Source organism: Bombus impatiens, unplaced genomic scaffold, assembly GCF_000188095.3.
Source record: "Bombus impatiens unplaced genomic scaffold, BIMP_2.2 scf_0233, whole genome shotgun sequence".
Taxonomy (NCBI): domain Eukaryota; kingdom Metazoa; phylum Arthropoda; class Insecta; order Hymenoptera; family Apidae; genus Bombus; species Bombus impatiens.
In genome coordinates this window covers 1101542-1118776 of record NT_176652.1, presented here as the reverse complement: position 1 = coordinate 1118776, position 17235 = coordinate 1101542, and the positions used below count along the sequence as shown (strand labels likewise).

Genomic DNA, 17235 nt, shown 5'->3' with positions numbered 1-17235 from the left:
CGACCGCCGATTAAGGACCGAGTGGCAGGAAAGTTTTCGTCAGCGAACACAAAAACTTAGCTGTGTACGTTAGTAAAACCTAGTTGTATTCAGTCGATCACCGAATCCAACTTTTTAGATTTCCTGGTTAACTAGGGTTCTGTAACTGGTACTCTTTGGTAGTCAACCGTCGATGGAGCTAGTCGATTAGATTTGCATTTACACAAAGCGACTTACTAAACTTTTTCACTAGTCGACCATCTAACCGATTCGCCTGCAGTCGCTCTTACAGCGAATGCGTTCGTGGACGAACTGACGTTGTGAGGAATGAAACATCCGAAGATTACAATGTATACACTCGTAAGAATCGGTAGCTTAGGTACTGTATGCTAATTTTTACATAGAGCATCGTTAGCAGGTCAATTAACGAACAATTGCGAGCAATTAACGTATTTATTTGTTACGATGTATTCGTTAATATGTGAACGTATTTAATTGTTTCGAAATATTAATACGTTCGCTGTAGCTCCGATTCCATTTTTTACAATGCTGTACGCTGACGAAAAATTGTAATACGATACAGTATATTGTAAAACTTTCTACATATGTTTAATATGAATTCGGGCTTTTCAATTCACGTTCAAATCGATGTCATACATTTATAATCTAAAAGTATGCACTCACTCGAATGCATGTCGCATGCAGTAAACGTATCGAATTCGTTAAAACAGTAGTCCGCACAAATACGCATGCACAGTAACCGTTGCCGTACGCGATCGACATCTGTGATACGATAAATTTCTCTTTGATCCGGTAATTCGCTTCTTTCAAGAAACTTTCAACTCGAACTCGTTCGATAAAAGAACTAGAAGGACTGTACTTTTCCAAAGATCCTACTTTGCAGAAAGCTCTCGCGTAAAGTCCAGTAAAAATATAGTATAGTCTAGTCAAATGGAGTAGAGGTGGCACGATAAAGCAGTTCAAACGATATGACAGGATTGGATGTGACACGGCATCCACAACGACACGGTGTTGAATCCAACGAGAACAATGGCGGCAATAATTTCGTAGATTTGCGTCGCACCTTTACGCCGCTGCGCCGGATGTTAGAAAAAGGCGAAGAACGATGAGCGTTTAGCTCGACTACCTTACGCGTAGGATTGCTGCGATCGAGTGGTTGGATTTACTGAAACGTTATTGCGACCGGTGTTTAGAAGCTTCGTATAATTTATACGTTTCCTTAACTTGCACGAGAAATCAGAGAATCGAGACTGCAAAAATATTTCCAGATATATTCGAAGTAGATTTGAAATAGCTGATGCGTATGACGGTATAAAAATGGAATGAACTTTCCTTTACGAGAACGTAGGAAAGAAACGTGGATTGAAATTCTCGTGCGGGCGATTTCGTTTCCAAGAGGAAAGTTACGTTTGTCTTTGATTAAAGTTTCAGTTGCATCACAAGATGACTAGCTTTGTTTTATTCTTATTTTTATAATCGGGTTGAATAAAATGCACACTGTCCAAGAGGAAGATGACGATTGAAGTAAATTAATATCCGTAACGTACTCGAAATTGTTCGATCGTGTATATTCGGCGAAATATGATTTATCAAAGTCTTGATATTCCTAATACTTGGTACTTTTCTTTATACTTTGTTGCTACTTTCGTTTTTTAAATAAATAATATAATCCATAAATATAAACATGTTATAATATCGTTATTAACTAAAGAGTGTTAAATATTAAAACATCGTTCAATTATCGGCTAATCAATAAAAATATCAACAAAAATAGCATGTGCAAAATCTCGACAAAAACCTCTACGATTGAAGCTTCTGTAAAAAAAAAAAGAAACAAGAGCGCCGTTCAACATGTTTTTTACACGCTCGATCGAATGATCTCCTATTTTTGCGTCTACGTCGCAAATTCGAGGATTCGTTACTAATTGTTCGAGCCCGGCCGACCTAAATAACTTCTTGCAGCCATGAAACGCCGAAAAAAGACCTATATATGTTCGGGAGTGGACTCGTGAATTTTCGCATTTCCATTCATTCGGGCGGCCCTTTCGGTCGAATCCACAATTATAATCGCAAATTCGAAGGCCGCGCCCCCTTTCTGATGTAAATTCGCCACCGTTTTTTAGAGCGTGACTGAGATGCCTAACGGCTCTCTAAGGCTGATTTATAGGCAAGATACACACGCGATGGCGTGGGGTCAAGTGCTTTCAAACCAGGCGTGTAGCTACTTCCGACCGTTCGATTGTGATGTACAGAGGTGATGGAGTACGATTCGACGATTTAACGATTTCACGGTTGGCCTGTTCGTTCCATGATACCATTGTGTTTGTTCTCGATAAACCGGCACGAAACGATTATTATCTACCGTGGATCTCGACTATCGCGACCGACAGCGTCTCTTTCCTGGCACCGTTTTTACAACGATGGCCTCGTACGCATACTACGCACGATAAAACCGTAGAAGAAAATAATAATTTCATGCAGAACTTACGAGCTATTTCGACAATTTATGCCAACGCATACTCGTATATGTCAGCGCTGCTATTTCCAAGTGAATTTTTGCCGCGAGGCTAATTCGTACGCGTATCTCGCGTTAAAATGCTAGAAACAAGCACCGTCTGACACCGAACATTTTACATGCTGAAATGTTTTTACTCGCCCAGCCGAGATATCGTTTAGTTTTGCCGCATTCCGGAAGAGCTAGAAGCCCAAGAATTTTTTTCACGACTTGTAACCGACTACTAGAAAAATAAGTAGCAGAGAGCACCCCGTGCCACGACCCAATGAAATTCATGTTCGCGCGGTGATCACGTAGCCGGTTTTAGAAGCGGTAAAACGCGGGTTTATTCCATTAACGTTCCACGACGTGGTATTCGACATTAACCTCGGTATTAATATTGCACGAGGCTTTCGGAGATGACAGAATCGAAAGAAATTTAACGCTCGTAGCATCGAGGATATTGTTGTTCGAGCCTCCTAACGTCAAAGAAGGCATTAGACGTACGAGAAACTATGCCACACCTGTGACGTACGATCGTCGACTAGAAACATGTTGTAGAGATCAATGCAGGAATTGTCATACCCCTTACGCGATGAAAATACCTCCTGTTCCTTGCAAGCGGGTCGTCCACAAAATTCGTACGACATACCCCACACAAACACTAAATAAATCTCTGTTTCTCTGGCAGTGATATCCGGGGACGATTCCCGTCGAGTAATCGAGAAACCCAATTCTCATTCGTTCGCCCGGCGAGTGTCAAGGTTCGACGCTTTGGTAGTCGATCCACCCTATTCCCGGAAGGAAATCAGGCCATCCTGAACGACGATTGTAACGTCCACGCTGTCCGCTCATCGGTCGAGTCTTCGTAAACACTGGCAAGTTTCGCACTTGGCCCTCATAGTTGCACGAACAATAGCGGCAGATCGATTAACGACACTGTACGCGCCCGTAGAAACGACCGAAGGTGTTCATCGGAATGGAAAATCTCATCGGATTCCTCGAAACGAGATAATCTTCTTGACTGGCTGATCTTGACGCATCGATTGTCATGTCCATTTTGCGGCGATCTCTCAGAGATAGACTTTCCTACAGGGACCTCCCCTTTTCGTAGACTCTTCTTTCGTTCATTTTTATCTGCGCGTCAAAAACAACCGATCCCTGTGCACTCGACCGAACATCGCGTTCAACTGACCAAGCACGCGGCTCCCAGCACATCAATTTCAATTCTCCCTCGTCGATCACCACGCACCGACTATCTCCACCAGACAGACAACCAACAGAGACAGAGGTAGTTGCACGAGGCACCCCTCGTCACCTCGGAGTATCGCCGACTACGGCACGCTCCGCTCTCCCCTTCTTTCGCAACCCCTCACGACGATCACGTGACCGGGAAATTTTACTGGCGCAGCGGAATCAAACAACTTCCTGCTACGATCCGCTCTTCGACTTCCTGCGATCCTATAATGGATACTACCACAAGAGTCGGATATCACACCAACTCTCTCTTTCTCTCCCTCTCTCCCTCTCTCCCTCTCTCTCTCTCTCTCTCTCGGTTGACTCGTCGATCAGTCCATCGTCGCGCGAACCAACGTTTCCAGTCTGAAAACCGACAACCACGGGCGCGTCATCGTGAGCACTGGCTGTACTAGAAACATCATCGATAGTTACAGGCGACGTTGCTCTTTCGAAGCACTTTCACTTTTTTCTTGTTTTGGCGCGTGTACCGCGAGGCTGCACGTGCACCCACGGGGGTGTCTGCTTCGTAGCCGCCGTTCCCCGTGTGACACGTGTCACTGCGCTCTACCGCAGAAGAAAAGAAGAACGGCCTGTTCTGTGTGCGTGCGAGAAAGAGAAAGACAAAGACAGAAAGAGGAGGAGGAGGATAGGAGAATGACAAACGCGAGACTGCACGGCGGTCCGTGGACGGAAGACAGACGCGATGGCGTTACGAACGGAAAAGGAGGGAAAGTGTGACAAAGGGGGGAAAGATAGCGACAGGGAGAAAAAGAGGAAAAAAGGCGGCTACCAGCTCCGTAGCCTTCGATTTTTAGAAGGAAAGTGAAGGCTGCAGACACCGCCCAGCTAACCGCCCGGGTGTGCCAACGCGAAAAACCACCCCCGTAGTGTGCTCCACAACCGATGCCCCGAATTCTGTCATTGCCCATGCGCATGGTAACCTTGGTTACCGCGCCCAAGCGCGCCAACTGTCGCCCTGGCGGTGGTCCACGGCACTATCACTATACCCTTGGAAAAGTTTCACGCACCCCGCCGATTCCTATGAGACGAAAACCGTGCGCACCCCTGCGCGTTCCTCCGTTAAAGGGGCGGCGCGGCCGTGCTGATTATTTTTTCAGCGGGACGCGTTCCTCGCTGTGCCGATGAGTCAGCGATACCGAATTAAAGCCGAGAGGACGGTTTAGAGATTCTGCGAGAGACGTTGGATTCTGACATATGTCAATAGGACGTGGAATGGAATTTCAGAATTGCTTCGATCGAATATTTTCAGAGCAATTCTGTATAGTGCGTATATCGTCGCGTGTATTATCGTGTGTGAATTCAAGATATATAAAAGAATAAAAGTATAATAATACTAGGTTCAGTATTAAGTTCACTTTCTCCGAAAAAAGGCACGTCAAGTGTTACTATTTTCATGTGAAATTTATCTAACCAAGGAATAATTTATTTATCTTATTTCTTTATACACGTACCTTTACATTGTTTTTACAACTTTTGTAACATTTTTCGAGATGTACATGTTAATGAACAGCGAATGAACTTATTGCTCGACCCAATAATTTCCATGTTTTCGTGGAATTTGTAAATTTAGAGAGAATGCAATCGACGAACGTAAATTATTTATTCGTGTATTTACTAATGATGTATTTTAAAATTATATGCGTGGTCCGTTGAGATAATCGTTGATTTTCAATATTACTGTTGGAATTAATCGCGATTATTTTTGCATCGACGAAAGAATTATTTCATTCGCCTTTTATAGTTTAAAAATTAAACGATCTAAAGGTAAGAAGCTTTTCCGATAGTCAAACGAGTCTTCGAGACTTAATACTTGATAAAACCAATTCATTCATTGCCTAATGAATGTCTAAGAAGTCGATTTAATCACAGGATAGTATTTTGCTATTGAACAACGGCGAAAGAAGAAAGAAACAAAGTCACCAGGTTCTTTCGCCTTCCACTTTTTAATTAAATTGCATTCTGTCAAAAGTAAATAAGTACCTGAGAGTTTTTCAACGATGATGTATCTTACTTATGAATTAATAAATTAATTGCGAACGTAAATTATTGGAAATTGAAATTATATAATTAAATTGCTCCAACTTTTCAATATTATAAACCACATTCGATACGCTTCAAATATATTACAAGGATTAACATAATGTAAACCCATTCGATTAAACGAATAAAAATAAAGAAAAATCTTCGTAATCTAGCAATAATCTAACGTTATAAAGACACGCGTAACATGTACTTCGCGTTTAACATATTTCGATTATCTATTACTTTAATCTTCGTAAGGTCCTCTCAATCTCTATAATTAAACACCGATTAAATATCTACTCACGTTCATACACACACTAATCTCCTTCCGAATTCATAAATTCTGGCAAACTCGATGGCTGGAATATTCGATATTCATCGATGTCTGATCAAAGTTTCGTAGTACCGGCCCATCGAATCCACTTTGCCAGTGGTAAAACGTACTCGAGTTTATTGTACCTCTTACTACAAACTGTAACCGATTTAGTATCTCCGATATTCAATATTCATCGGCTGTCTGACCAAAGTCTGCAGCTATTTACTGATCAAATTTGCTTGTTTCAGAAGATACTCAACCCCGTTCACTATTTCTAACCGCATACACCAACCAGTTTAACATCTTTGATATTCGATGCTGATCAAGTCTGATCCAAGTCTGATCAAGATCTCGATCTCCTTACTGCTATATTCATCGCTCCATCGTCAAACGATAGTCGATCCCATTCTACCTCTAATCATCCGTTAATCGTGAATTCACGTCCAGTACGTTTACTCGTTTTGGAAGTTAGTGGTTCAAGTCTTATTCTCCTTACTAAGAAAATTCGTTGTTCCATCGTCGAAGAGCACCCCAGTCTCATTCTATCTCCAGTCATCCGTCATTTACCCGTTCTTGATAATATTCAGGCCTGTTCGATATTTCTAATTGCATACACGAATCTATTTAACATCTTCGACGCTTGATATTCACCCAAGTCTGGAATATTATTATATGAAATATTATTCTCCTTACTATTATATTCTGCTCCATCATCAAAGGACACTCGATCTCACTCTACCTTCAATCAGTCGTTAATCGTCACTTCGTCTCGTACGTTTATTCAATTTCGCGAGACATGCGGCACCGTACCGAAAGGTACGATCACGTGATATCAATTTCTAAAGCAACAACGGACGAGACGCGAGGTTTGCTCGAGCAAATTAACGCAGGCACCGCGAGAATTACTCGCGCATCGCGTAGCTTCCATTACTAGGCTTATAACAGATGTAACCTATGCGGGTGACGGAAACCCTCGACATTGTGGTTCGCCCCGTTCCTCTGGGATAAGTGCAGAAACGTTTTCACGACGGTGCAATATATGGTCGATCTCCGAAATGGTGAGGGATCAAGAGACTCGACCCAGTATTTGTTATATGGTATTGATTCGATATCGTAAAAACAAATATAAGCCGATAGTTTAAAACGTTTTCTATGGCTTGCTTATGTTATTTAGCTTCTTTCTATCCGTGTATCTAAGAAAATAATATATGTATGTGTGTAGGATACGTACAGTTACTGGAATTTATGACACTGACAACGTTTTTATATGTATCGATACTGTTTGTGTTCGTATCTTATGCGTTATATCGCGGTTATGTTATATATAACCTTATGTAACAAATCATTTATTTGTAACAAATATTTGTATGCAAAATAAAGATGTGAAACATCTGATAAACGTGAAAAGTTCGTTCTAAGCACGGGGATGTTAAATCAACTTATTAATTGCGTTATTGATTAATTAACTTTTATTGTTGGCAATATTGCGACGATGCTTTTTTTGAAAAAATCTTTGTGAAGATCGAAGATAAAATTACCCAGAAATTGATACAAATTCTATTAATACAGTAAATTCGAAAGTACATCTTACCGTGTCATTTTCTACCATAGCTACAAAAGCAGATTAATGTAGGTCATGCCACAAGATGTCTCATAATTTCTGACAACAGTGAATCATTCTGATAGGATTTGTTTTGTCGACGATCTAAAGGCTGAATTTACCGCTTCTAGTTAAGAGCTTTCACATTAGCCCGTAACAATGAAACCGTCTTATCAGATAGATACCGTACTACGGATGAAAGCAAATACATATTTCGGTAATTGAAAACGTAAACGTTGAAAATTTAGTGACGTAAATTTGACAGTAAATTAAGATCAAAACTGACACTGTAATTATTATTGTCCTGTTATGCACAACATTCTCCAAGCTATTTGTATAAAATAATTTGACAAATATCGTTGTTTTTCTGTACCATGATTACTAATTTTCCTCCGCCACAAGGATGATTTTTTTTCTTTGAACAGAAAACTTTTATTATAGTAAAATTCAATATAGCAAATAACTAGACGGAATAATATTTACCGAGTAGACGTGAGATGTTTGGTAGAATTCAGGGAAATTTATTGCGGAAATCAACATGCAGACACAGTGATGTTTCAAATGTCGGGAAACCACCATTACAAACGAAAAAGAATCGTTGATGATGCAGGATCATTTCGATATTCGAATAAAAATTCACGATGTATGAGAAAAACTAGTGTACCAACGTCATTAATGCAATACATGAATGACGCGTCGCTGTGACAAAAACAATATCAGGAAACTGAGGTGTCATGATTTATGTTTGCAAAAAAATGAAAAAATATTCAAAGGACGTGAAAAATATCAAAAAATATTCGGAAGACGCGAAGAAAATAAAAAAATATTCGAAAGTTATAAAGCGAGATACAAACGAACAAACTGGCAACGTGAATTTTCCATATAACGAAATTTCAAATCTCTGACCTGAAAAATTCGGACTTTTAATAAAAACTATAAAGAAGTTCGAAGAGGCGATGAAACACGTAATAGCTGCGAATTAATTCAATAATTGACTGGAATAAACGAGCCAGAAGGAAATCCCGGAACGAGAATTGTTTAACCTTGGTTAAGTAGCATAAACTTGCTAATCCACGCGATATTGGTCGCCACGGACTCGCTTTAACGCTAGTTCTCGTAACTTTCCGCAAACTTTTGAAGAACCCTGCGCTACGTCAGCTTTTCCTGTTGTTTTTAACGTTTCAGTTTCTGAACACGTTTGTACGTTCACGAGCCAGCGATTGAAACATTAAATAAGTTACTACGGACGTACTATGAAACGTAAACACTCTTCAAAATAAAATTGAAGAACGTGAAAATTTCGATCGACACAAGTAACTTTTCGCGTATTTCAGCGAAACGTTGCTATTGTTAGTATAATATTAAGTAAAATTTACGATAGTTGAGAAGTTGTATAAACCCTTATTATACGTAGTATCCTATAATCAGATAGCATCGCGAGATACTTTAAAATCATACTGATACGACCGATTGTAAGACGGATCTTTCGTGTCGACCGCTATAGAGTAAACAGGAACTACTTTAAGAACGAGGAAGAGCTTAAAAGAAAACAGAAAGCATTATCTTCTTTCGTGGGAACTTGCTCCAACTTCCGAGTCACTTCGCACGAAGTTAGCGTCTTAGCGCTGCAGCGCCGTTAAATATTGTGCAAACTATTAAAAAATGGTAAAACAACGTAACCTAAAGATAAACGACGACGTCGCTGATCTACATTACTCCATTAAGAAGCAAGCTCAAGAGTTACATAAACAAAATGTTATTGAGAAACTAGATAAAGTAAATAGCTTGCATATTGTTTTATGAAAGTACAAAAAAAAAAAAGAAAAAGGATGGAACAAAAGATACCTTACAAGAGAAGTATAAAAACGCAAAAGAAATTTCCATGATTTAGGAGATTTATATTTCATAGTCTTCTAAATATTTCAATTTCTTCGAACTTCATAAAATTGTAGAATCTAGAGGTACAAGAAGAAACGAAAAATGGATCGTGGAAAGAGTAATGAAATCTTTAGAAATCCTTTCTTATGGCAACAGTATTAAAAAAGAAAAAGAATTCGATGGAGTAAAATTGACTGGAAAAAATGCAAATAGAACGTTGTCCGAATCCAACGTTTGTCACTAACAGGTTAATTAAAAATTGAACTGCCTGTTCTATTTAAAGTTTCTCAAACAACCTATATACTATATACACCATGCAATTTTTATACCTGTGCTTCCCTTTCGTTAAATTATTCCATTTGACAAAGTCCTATTATAAACGCAAAGAAGTATTCGCCCCGGTGACGTTCCAATTTAGAATTTGATGAATCCAAATCAGAAGCTTACGGAATACAATAGAACACGTTCGAAACGACCTTTATAAATTTAGGTGATCCGCGGTTAATGCTCGATGACAAAAATAAACCGGAATTAAGACAGTTTCGATTCTTATTATCATAATAGCGTACAGCCATTCAACAAATCGCACTAAATCTATTACATTATGTATGTATGCTAGCCTACTGACACAGGAAAGTAATATGAGATGCCAGCAACCCTAAGGAAGAAGCCCAGCTATCGCGTGCTTTCGTACGCTACAAACACAATTTTTATGTTAATGTAATAAGAAGTCGTGTCGACATCGAGGCGTCACGCATTTCTCAACGAACTTTCTTCCTGAAAGTTGAACCTCCTCCGTCGGCGGAACTAATAATCGTGAGATGCTGGTAAACGAGCATCTTTAACCAAGATCGAGTGTTCTTTGAAATTTTGATTAAGATAAATATAACGGCGAAAGTAGATCGTCTGTATCAAGAAATTCATCTTTGGGATTACTTGAGATTTTCTTATCTCGTAATGTTCTGTTCAATTACAAAAATAGATTCCGGGATTTTCTGAACAGTGGAGCGACATATCTTGAAGTTGCGCAATCAAAGAAAACCTAATCGCTCGGCGATAGAATCTTTAAGGTTAACAAGATCAGCTTATCGTTTTAAAGGAATATATAGAAAATTTCGCAAAGACTTCTACGAGATAGAAGAATTTGTCTTTTCGTCTATCGCTTATGAAATGATCGTAGATTTGTAACGAAGGCGATCCTCGTCAAAGTTTTCATCCTTTTGCAGAGTAACGCATTTATGATGAATATTACGAAGAATATTGTAAAGAGCGATCGTTGTTTTGATTTACCGTCGAAGGAAAATTAATTCGATTCTATGAAAGCAAACTCTGTCACGAGGTTTGCAAGTTCATCGTTTAAATAGATGCGATTCTTCCGCTATATAGTTAAAAATATACTCGCAATATTTTGCTTAAAAAGTTGAAATGTATCGAACAGATTCTTTCGCTTTCCTGGAAAAAGACACATACGCGTAAGGTTTGATTTGATTTTTCTTTATTTAGTAGTCCTTAAATTATTCAAAACTTTATTTATAAAACTTCCATATTTTATATACTCATAGAAAAAAAAGATACATCTATAAAGAAAATTTCTTATTCAATCACCGAGAATTCATTGAGATTTCAAATCCTTCTTCTCAAACAGAAATGCAAAGGGAATTTCCATTAAAGGAACTAGAGACTTTTTCGATGGGTCGCATGTACAGAGAAATCCATGAAAGGAACAATATTCGAAACGAACAATTGCAAACCCGTGGAATTCCCTGCGACGACAGAATTTACCTTGTAAGCATCGTGGATCCCTCCCGAGAGTCGATTGTAGTCTCACGTTTCGAATCTCACCCCTCGGGCTGCTAGTCCGTGGAACAGCTCGCCAGGGACTTTCATGCTACCGTAAGAAAATAGGGGTGTACTTTTATACGGCATCGATGCTTTTATAAAGGAACGGAAAAAGGTAGAACGCTGGTTCACCAAGGGCAAACCGACTGAAACTCAAACCTTTTGCAGCCGAAACGCGATTAGTCTGAAGGCGTCTTCGATGTCTTTGGTCGCGATACTTATCGGGGTTGGATTTCTTACGAGAAAGAAAAACGCGATTTCCTTACGAGAATATTCTATGACCGTCTTTCAGACATTCCTTTTGATCCTCCTTCTTTTATTTCTTCTTCTTACTTGTTGATATTAGACGTATAGCGGAGTTTTTGTGATACTTGTTCATAAAATGACTTTTCTACTTGATACTTCCTTCGTTAGATATATTGTGTTATATTATCAATAATAGCGATAAAGAGAAAACGATGAGAAAATTTTACTAAAGGTTTAAAGGTTTCTCGAGACTTAAGATTTTTCAAGAATTTCTTTCTCTTCCTTGATGTTATATCGTGGGATTTATTTATGGGCAGAACGTTTCGCCATTTGATCTATTTACTCTTTCTACTTGATTTTTTTTTTTTTTTTTTTAGGATGTTAAACGTCAGATTAATAATAATAACACAAAAATAGTAATAATAAAATTTCATTGTACTTAACAAAAATTGTTTGCGCGTAATGAGATGAAATATAAAAACGTGGTCTAAGCGTTGTTTTAACGAGAAAAATCATTTATTGGAATTGCCATCGATCCATATGAAGTTGTCCACAAGTTCAACGCTTTATGCTAACAGGGCCGAAAGTTTCAGAATATTCCTTTTATGATATCTCGAGGTGAGACATTCTAATCGTTCCAACCCTTTATCCAAAGTTTAATACCGTACGAGTCTAAGTTTCAATGAATATTCAAGAGCGCAGAATGTAATATCGGCGTCTTTACCCATTCAAGTTTTTTAATCTCACGGTGTTTAACGCGGATATTGAATTTATCGCGTTTTAGTAGAATTTATATAATGAACGTCGAAAGGAGGGAAGCTGTAAATCGTATGCAATTAAAGTCGCAGCGCATTGGTTTGTCTCAAGTACAATGAGCTCGAGATCAGCTTCGAACTCGTAACGCGAATGTTTACTTTGCAAGTACAAAGGTAATTCATTGATTTCGGATAGAAATTGTGCAGAGAAAATGATTATTTGCGAGTGGTCCGCAAACAATTTTTGATTCGAAATGGATAACAATAACCATACAGTCGATGAAAGAATTTCGTGCAACGCGATTCTTTTCTGATATAAAATGAAACCGGTTTGTTGGTTAGAGTTATAAATTCAATAAATGCATATAGCGAATAATTAAAATTGAAATTGCTGGAATTTAATGTACTTTTAGAACGAACGAAATAATGTAACCTCTCAATCAAATCTTCGATCCCTTAAATTAATTTATATACAAATTCAGAACGGAGTATTTTTATCGCGAACGATATTTCTGAGGGATTAAAATTTGTAATTTCGTTCAAGATATATACATTGAAACCAAAATTCTACAATTACTGAAATTTAAAATTTCGGTTTATTTTCATTCGCTCTTCTCTAATTCCGCTGTGACTATCGAATTTTTGTGTTTCGACCTTGCTATCGTCTCAATGAAATTGAAACGAAAAATCAGTAAATTTTTTTTTTTTTTTATTCAAACTTAAGATATTGCATAATAATAGAAAAGTACGATTGTACGGAAAAAGCGCAACACGGTTAAAAGTAATCTAAATGAAATTCGTCCCTTCTAATTCGATTCCCTCGCATAAAATAAAGAAATTTATTACCCTAGTACGATTTCAGGAAGCCATTAGCCCATTCTTTATTTCAAGCGATATTCGCCTAGGTCCGCGGTAATTAATTGAAACTGGAAATTTTACTTCTCCAAAAGAGAGAAGAAAAGACGGGTAGAGAGAAAAGAATAGAGAGAGACAATCAACCACGAACAAACAATCCAAACAATGTTTGTTAGAAAAGACTAGTAACTCCCGATAAATATATCCAATCGATATCCCGTAAAACAACAAACTCTCTCCTCTCTGTGTTACGTAAAAAAAAAAATTTTACGTAAAAAAGATCTACGTCTGTTTAAACTCGATGTCGTTAAAAGGAAACGTCGCACAGAAGGGTATTTCCCGCGTAATCCAATCGATAGCACTGAAGGTTCGTCGGCAACGATTGATCTATTGCGTCCTTAAACACGTTCGCGTGTATGTGTGTGGCTATTTACAAAGAACGTACGATAGGACTGTAAAAGGTAGTGCGAGCGAGCGGAAAGCAAGTCATAGAAATCATTTAGTCGGAATTCTTTAAGAGGTGGCGAAGGAAATGCTGTACGAGTCGCAAAGTTACGGAAGAATGAGGCACGGTTCTTAACGAGACATCCCACGGGCAACGAGGAAAGTTACTTTGTTTCAGCAACTTTCGATATCGACGACATTGTCGAGGCTGAGTTAGGCGGCTGGAGTGGCACCCACACGTGACTCCGTGATCCACGTAATGGGTGCTGCTGAAGTGTTTTCGCAGTGTGAGGGTATTTTCACAGTGAGAATTCGTGTGAATGACGGGTGATCGAGAATCGCACGAATGTTTGGATTAGAGCAATGGAAGGGAGAAGCAATTCAGAGAATGCACGTGGAGATTTCGAATGAATGATGTCACGTGGAAATTTCTGTACACGTGATAAAAACGATTTTTCATATACCGCAATTTTACGTAATATGAAACGGAAGATTTGAATCGGGAGAGACTCGTATTATTGTGCCTTGGAATACCAACGTTGTTTTGGTTCGCTAGGTTCAAAGGTAAACGAACTCCGGACAAAACATTATCGTCGTTATTTGTAACCGTCAACCGGAGTTACATTTGAACTTTTTATAATAATACTGGTCGATACAAATAGACGAAAGTGCACTCTAGGACAGTCATTACAGCGAGTCAGTATAGCGAGTCAGTATAGCGAGTCAGTATAGCGAGTCAGTATAGCGAGTCAGTATAGCGAGTCAGTATAGCGAGTCAGTATAGCGAGTCAGTATAGCGAGTCAGTATAGCGAGTCAGTATAGCGAGTCAGTATAGCGAGTCAGTATAGCGAGTCAGTATAGCGAGTCAGTATAGCGAGTCAGTATAGCGAGTCAGTATAGCGAGTCAGTATAGCGAGTCAGTATAGCGAGTCAGTATAGCGAGTCAGTATAGCGAGTCAGTATAGCGAGTCAGTATAGCGAGTCAGTATAGCGAGTCAGTATAGCGAGTCAGTATAGCGAGTCAGTATAGCGAGTCAGTATAGCGAGTCAGTATAGCGAGTCAGTATAGCGAGTCAGTATAGCGAGTCAGTATAGCGAGTCAGTATAGCGAGTCAGTATAGCGAGTCAGTATAGCGAGTCAGTATAGCGAGTCAGTATAGCGAGTCAGTATAGCGAGTCAGTATAGCGAGTCAGTATAGCGAGTCAGTATAGCGAGTCAGTATAGCGAGTCAGTATAGCGAGTCAGTATAGCGAGTCAGTATAGCGAGTCAGTATAGCGAGTCAGTATAGCGAGTCAGTATAGCGAGTCAGTATAGCGAGTCAGTATAGCGAGTCAGTATAGCGAGTCAGTATAGCGAGTCAGTATAGCGAGTCAGTATAGCGAGTCAGTATAGCGAGTCAGTATAGCGAGTCAGTATAGCGAGTCAGTATAGCGAGTCAGTATAGCGAGTCAGTATAGCGAGTCAGTATAGCGAGTCAGTATAGCGAGTCAGTATAGCGAGTCAGTATAGCGAGTCAGTATAGTCGAATAGCGAGAGTATAGTTGAAGAGTAGCATTGAGCGAGCGACCTGCATACACTATCTCTGTACTTGCACTTAAAGCGATTTTAATATACACTGACTATTATCATTTTATCACTTGTCTTTTTAATTAACCAACACGTTATAATAATCCACCTCATAAAACATATTTATATGCTTATATTTTTCCTCATACCTTTTCTTTTTTATTCCTTTAGTACAAGTTTTATACTTCAGTCCGCGGTAGCTCTACTTTTAAAAATATAATACTATTGAGAAGTTAGACAGTGAGCTTCTGGTAAAACTTAAAATTGTTGTAAGTTAGAATCATAGCTCAACGTTGAAACTTTAAATTTATATCCTTCGATAAAAGTCAGTCTGCAACGTAATATTCCCAAAACAGCTGCAAAGACTATTTGATTTGTGAAGAGTACAATTTTTTATGAATATAAGGCGCTCGTACGAAACTATTAGGCGAATGTTGAAACATCTAAGATGATCTAGGGACACGTCTCAGACCACTACTAGAGGAAGAAACTTTCAAGTTCGCGACAGCAAAGTCGTGAGACCAATTCGGTTCACGCTAGAATTGTGAGACGAAGAAAATTACAATTTTAATATTGCAGAATTGAGAGACTCCGTATATCGTATTTCGGATATATTAAAGTGCTATAAAGTACCACGTTAAAGTACCACAGTCTTAGTTGCAGCATCGTGAAACTTCGGATACCGTGACCTACATTTGTGGAAAACGCATCAGACCACTCTAATGGTAGAACTTAAGGGGAGACTTAAAGTGCACGATTCTGTAATACTAAAACTCAGCACAGTCCCTGGTATCGCGAAGACATCGATTTCAAATTTTCAAATCCTACATCCCGAACCTCTGTTTTCAAATTCAATACTCTGAACCTTCGGCACCGGATCTTAAACCTTGATCTAAGACACCTAGACTGGGATAATCCAGGATTTAGGGTCATGAATTTCGAAGTGATACAGATTCCAGGAGGAATTCAGAATGGACCTTGGCACGTTTGGTGTTTTCAAAGCCATCTTTTTAATGCTACGATTTTTTAATATCATTCGAATATTAAAATTCATGAAATTCGCGGTTAATCGAGTTTAGAGTGACTTCAAAGTCGCAGGCTTTACAATACAATGATCGTATTTGAAACTGGATCGAACGAATTGAGCTGTTTTGAGTGGCTAGGAGGATTAGTTGACTAGCTGACGTGTATACAATTTTTGAAAGGAATGCAATTGATGACCGTACATCGTTTGAAGCTTTCATATGGAATAAAACTACGCAGCACTGTAATTATTTGTATTGAATCGATCACTGTCAGGGATTGCAAACTTATACTTCTTTATTTACATCGCTTTAATAAGTTCCTAGAATAATTCTTAGACTCAGAAATCTAATCAATCAATGACTTCACTTATTAATACTTTAAATTGTTACTTTGCAAGTAGATCGTCGATCAAAGAAGGAAATCGCGATAAATAGTAATTATACGAATTTTACAGATTGCAACATTTATCGTATTTTTAACCATCGTAATCTGTTCTTCAAGACCTTAACATAAAATTATGGAAATTTTAAAAGTCATAAAATTTATAACCTCTGTTTACCTTTTGCTAATAGCCTTTCTCTAAGCTTCATTACTGTAAAGTGGAAGCTCCAACAAGTAAAAACAAATATGCCAAAGTTATGCAAGCGTAAATTACTTTTTTGGCGGTAGAATGTCCAGGGAGAAGCCGCATTGTTTCCTTCGAAAGACATCCCTTTGTCCGAGAAGCCTTGTTGCTCGAGATCCGCATAGCGGAGAAGCCAATCTGTCTCAGATGGCCTCGTTTGATTGTACCAGCATACTGACTTTACAATTAACCGTTGTGAAATACCTAAGCAACCGATGTTGTTGTTTAAAACCAATATCGCCCGAAATGACGATCAAATCGAGTACGACGACTTCATTCTCGCTGTTTTTGAACTACAATAAAAGC

General features: G+C 38.8%; 1 protein-coding gene across 13 annotated transcripts in view; it reads right to left on the bottom strand.

The window, feature by feature from the left end:
• LOC100741138 (glutamate receptor ionotropic, NMDA 2B) overlaps positions 1–17235 on the bottom strand; it is a 317617-nt gene that overhangs the window by 122938 nt on the left and 177444 nt on the right. Inside the window, exon 1 of one of the 13 annotated variants that reach the window (XM_024366719.2) lies at positions 3019–4617. The exons of 11 other annotated variants lie outside the window; for them this stretch is intronic. The gene's annotated coding sequence lies outside the window, so the exon portion shown is untranslated. Of the gene's footprint in view, positions 1–3018; positions 4618–17235 lie in introns of those variants that run through there. One more of the 13 variants, XM_024366722.2, reaches the window with a different exon arrangement.